Source organism: Lepisma saccharinum, unplaced genomic scaffold, assembly GCF_977018435.1.
Source record: "Lepisma saccharinum unplaced genomic scaffold, izLepSacc3.1 HAP1_SCAFFOLD_42, whole genome shotgun sequence".
Classification (NCBI taxonomy): Eukaryota; Metazoa; Arthropoda; class Insecta; order Zygentoma; family Lepismatidae; genus Lepisma; species Lepisma saccharinum.
This window is the reverse complement of record NW_028142902.1, coordinates 1,587,986-1,593,871: the sequence shown is the minus strand read 5'-3', so window position 1 is coordinate 1,593,871 and position 5,886 is coordinate 1,587,986.

Genomic DNA, 5,886 nt, shown 5'->3' with positions numbered 1-5,886 from the left:
ACAAATAGATTGTTTACTTTATTGTTATAAGAGTTTCCATGGTAACTAAGCATGAATATTACAAAAGAATTAAATTTTTCCTGATGAGCCAATAGAGAGCTTCGACCTGATTACATTTAATGTAAAATCACCTTTGTATCTCCTATAGTAACGGAGATATGCGAGTTTGAAATTTTATATAATGTTATCGTAAAACGTGAGGCCATAAGTTGTATTACATTGTTTCAACAATCAGAGTGGTTATTTCAAATCTCCACGACCATGACTAATATTATGCACAAATAGATTGTTTACTTTATTGTTATGAGAGTTTCCATGGTAACTAAGCATGAATATTACAAAAGGATTAAATTTTTCCTGATGAGCCAATAGAGAGCTTCGACCTGATTACATTTAATGTAAAATCACCTTTGTATCTCCTATAGTAACGGAGATATGCGAGTTTGAAATTTTATATAATGTTATCGTAAACGTGATTCCATAGGATGTATTACATTTTTTCAAAAATCAGAGTGGTTATTTCAAATCTCCACGACGACGACTACAATCATGCACAAATAGATTGTTTACTTTATTGTTATGAGAGTTTCCATGGTAACTAAGCATGAATATTACAAAAGGATTAAATTTTTCCTGATGAGCCAATAGAGAGCTTCGACCTGATTACATTTAATGTAAAATCACCTTTGTATCTCCTATAGTAACGGAGATATGCGAGTTTGAAATTTTATATAATGTTATCGTAAAACGTGAGGCCATAGGTTGTATTACATTGTTTCAACAATCAGAGTGGTTATTTCAAATCTCCACGACAATGACTAATATTATGCACAAATAGATTGTTTGCTTTATTGTTATGAGAGTTTCCATGGTAACTAAGCATGAATATTACACAAGGATTAAATTTTTCCTGATGAGCCGATAGAGAGCATCGACCTGATTACATTGAGTGTAAAATCACCTTTGTATCTCCTATAGTAACGGAGATATACGAGTTTGAAATTTTATATAATGTTATCGTAAACGTGATTCCATAGGATGTATTACATTTTTTCAAAAATCAGAGTGGTTATTTCAAATCTCCACGACGACGACTACAATCATGCACAAATAGATTGTTTGCTTTATTGTTATGAGAGTTTCCATGGTAACTAAGCATGAATATTACACAAGGATTAAATTTTTCCTGATGAGCCAATAGAGAGCTTCGACCTGATTACATTGAGTGTAAAATCACCTTTGTATCTCCTATAGTAACGGAGATATACGAGTTTGAAATTTTATATAATGTTATCGTAAACGTGATTCCATAGGATGTATTACATTTTTTCAAAAATCAAAGTGGTTATTTCAAATCTCCACGACGACGACTACAATTATGCACAAATAGATTGTTTACTTTATTGTTATAAGAGTTTCCATGGTAACTAAGCATGAATATTACAAAAGAATTAAATTTTTCCTGATGAGCCAATAGAGAGCTTCGACCTGATTACATTTAATGTAAAATCACCTTTGTATCTCCTATAGTAACGGAGATATGCGAGTTTGAAATTTTATATAATGTTATCGTAAAACGTGAGGCCATAGGTTGTATTACATTGTTTCAACAATCAGAGTGGTTATTTCAAATCTCCACGACCATGACTAATATTATGCACAAATAGATTGTTTACTTTATTGTTATGAGAGTTTCCATGGTAACTAAGCATGAATATTACAAAAGGATTAAATTTTTCCTGATGAGCCAATAGAGAGCTTCGACCTGATTACATTTAATGTAAAATCACCTTTTTATCTCCTATAGTAACGGAGATATGCGAGTTTGAAATTTTATATAATGTTATCGTAAACGTGATTCCATAGGATGTATTACATTTTTTCAAAAATCAGAGTGGTTATTTCAAATCTCCACGACGACGACTACAATTATGCACAAATAGATTGTTTACTTTATTGTTATAAGAGTTTCCATGGTAACTAAGCATGAATATTACAAAAGAATTAAATTTTTCCTGATGAGCCAATAGAGAGCTTCGACCTGATTACATTTAATGTAAAATCACCTTTGTATCTCCTATAGTAACGGAGATATGCGAGTTTGAAATTTTATATAATGTTATCGTAAAACGTGAGGCCATAGTTTGTATTACATTGTTTCAACAATCAGAGTGGTTATTTCAAATCTCCACGACCATGACTAATATTATGCACAAATAGATTGTTTACTTTATTGTTATGAGAGTTTCCATGGTAACTAAGCATGAATATTACACAAGGATTAAATTTTTCCTGATGAGCCAATAGAGATCTTCGACCTGATTACATTTAATGTAAAATCGCCTTTGTATCTCCTATAGTAACGGAGATATGCGAGTTTGAAATTTTATATAATGTTATCGTAAAACGTGAGGCCATAGGTTGTATTACATTGTTTCAACAATCAGAGTGGTTATTTCAAATCTCCACGACGATGACTACAATTATGCACAAATAGATTGTTTACTTTATTGTTATAAGAGTTTCCATGGTAACTAAGCATGAATATTACAAAAGAATTAAATTTTTCCTGATGAGCCAATAGAGAGCTTCGACCTGATTACATTTAATGTAAAATCACCTTTGTATCTCCTATAGTAACGGAGATATGCGAGTTTGAAATTTTATATAATGTTATCGTAAAACGTGAGGCCATAGGTTGTATTACATTGTTTCAACAATCAGAGTGGTTATTTCAAATCTCCACGACCATGACTAATATTATGCACAAATAGATTGTTTACTTTATTGTTATGAGAGTTTCCATGGTAACTAAGCATGAATATTACAAAAGGATTAAATTTTTCCTGATGAGCCAATAGAGAGCTTCGACCTGATTACATTTAATGTAAAATCACCTTTGTATCTCCTATAGTAACGGAGATATGCGAGTTTGAAATTTTATATAATGTTATCGTAAACGTGATTCCATAGGATGTATTACATTTTTTCAAAAATCAGAGTGGTTATTTCAAATCTCCACGACGACGACTACAATCATGCACAAATAGATTGTTTGCTTTATTGTTATGAGAGTTTCCATGGTAACTAAGCATGAATATTACACAAGGATTAAATTTTTCCTGATGAGCCGATAGAGAGCATCGACCTGATTACATTGAGTGTAAAATCACCTTTGTATCTCCTATAGTAACGGAGATATACGAGTTTGAAATTTTATATAATGTTATCGTAAACGTGATTCCATAGGATGTATTACATTTTTTCAAAAATCAGAGTGGTTATTTCAAATCTCCACGACGACGACTACAATCATGCACAAATAGATTGTTTACTTTATTGTTATGAGAGTTTCCATGGTAACTAAGCATGAATATTACAAAAGGATTAAATTTTTCCTGATGAGCCAATAGAGAGCTTCGACCTGATTACATTTAATGTAAAATCACCTTTGTATCTCCTATAGTAACGGAGATATGCGAGTTTGAAATTTTATATAATGTTATCGTAAAACGTGAGGCCATAGGTTGTATTACATTGTTTCAACAATCAGAGTGGTTATTTCAAATCTCCACGACAATGACTAATATTATGCACAAATAGATTGTTTGCTTTATTGTTATGAGAGTTTCCATGGTAACTAAGCATGAATATTACACAAGGATTAAATTTTTCCTGATGAGCCGATAGAGAGCATCGACCTGATTACATTGAGTGTAAAGTCACCTTTGTATCTCCTATAGTAACGGAGATATACGAGTTTGAAATTTTATATAATGTTATCGTAAACGTGATTCCATAGGATGTATTACATTTTTTCAAAAATCAGAGTGGTTATTTCAAATCTCCACGACGACGACTACAATCATGCACAAATAGATTGTTTGCTTTATTGTTATGAGAGTTTCCATGGTAACTAAGCATGAATATTACACAAGGATTAAATTTTTCCTGATGAGCCAATAGAGAGCTTCGACCTGATTACATTGAGTGTAAAATCACCTTTGTATCTCCTATAGTAACGGAGATATACGAGTTTGAAATTTTATATAATGTTATCGTAAACGTGATTCCATAGGATGTATTACATTTTTTCAAAAATCAAAGTGGTTATTTCAAATCTCCACGACGACGACTACAATTATGCACAAATAGATTGTTTACTTTATTGTTATAAGAGTTTCCATGGTAACTAAGCATGAATATTACAAAAGAATTAAATTTTTCCTGATGAGCCAATAGAGAGCTTCGACCTGATTACATTTAATGTAAAATCACCTTTGTATCTCCTATAGTAACGGAGATATGCGAGTTTGAAATTTTATATAATGTTATCGTAAAACGTGAGGCCATAGGTTGTATTACATTGTTTCAACAATCAGAGTGGTTATTTCAAATCTCCACGACCATGACTAATATTATGCACAAATAGATTGTTTACTTTATTGTTATGAGAGTTTCCATGGTAACTAAGCATGAATATTACAAAAGGATTAAATTTTTCCTGATGAGCCAATAGAGAGCTTCGACCTGATTACATTTAATGTAAAATCACCTTTGTATCTCCTATAGTAACGGAGATATGCGAGTTTGAAATTTTATATAATGTTATCGTAAACGTGATTCCATAGGATGTATTACATTTTTTCAAAAATCAGAGTGGTTATTTCAAATCTCCACGACGACGACTACAATCATGCACAAATAGATTGTTTGCTTTATTGTTATGAGAGTTTCCATGGTAACTAAGCATGAATATTACACAAGGATTAAATTTTTCCTGATGAGCCAATAGAGATCTTCGACCTGATTACATTTAATGTAAAATCGCCTTTGTATCTCCTATAGTAACGGAGATATGCGAGTTTGAAATTTTATATAATGTTATCGTAAAACGTGAGGCCATAGGTTGTATTACATTGTTTCAACAATCAGAGTGGTTATTTCAAATCTCCACGACGATGACTAATATTATGCACAAATAGATTGTTTACTTTATTGTTATGAGAGTTTCCATGGTAACTAAGCATGAATATTACAAAAGGATTAAATTTTTCCTGATGAGCCGATAGAGAGCATCGACCTGATTACATTGAGTGTAAAATCACCTTTGTATCTCCTATAGTAACGGAGATATACGAGTTTGAAATTTTATATAATGTTATCGTAAACGTGATTCCATAGGATGTATTACATTTTTTCAAAAATCAGAGTGGTTATTTCAAATCTCCACGACGACGACTACAATCATGCACAAATAGATTGTTTGCTTTATTGTTATGAGAGTTTCCATGGTAACTAAGCATGAATATTACACAAGGATTAAATTTTTCCTGATGAGCCAATAGAGAGCTTCGACCTGATTACATTTAATGTAAAATCACCTTTGTATCTCCTATAGTAACGGAGATATGCGAGTTTGAAATTTTATATAATGTTATCGTAAAACGTGAGGCCATAGGTTGTATTACATTGTTTCAACAATCAGAGTGGTTATTTCAAATCTCCACGACGATGACTACAATTATGCACAAATAGATTGTTTACTTTATTGTTATAAGAGTTTCCATGGTAACTAAGCATGAATATTACAAAAGAATTAAATTTTTCCTGATGAGCCAATAGAGAGCTTCGACCTGATTACATTTAATGTAAAATCACCTTTGTATCTCCTATAGTAACGGAGATATGCGAGTTTGAAATTTTATATAATGTTATCGTAAAACGTGAGGCCATAGGTTGTATTACATTGTTTCAACAATCAGAGTGGTTATTTCAAATCTCCACGACCATGACTAATATTATGCACAAATAGATTGTTTACTTTATTGTTATGAGAGTTTCCATGGTAACTAAGCATGAATATTACAAAAGGATTAATTTTTT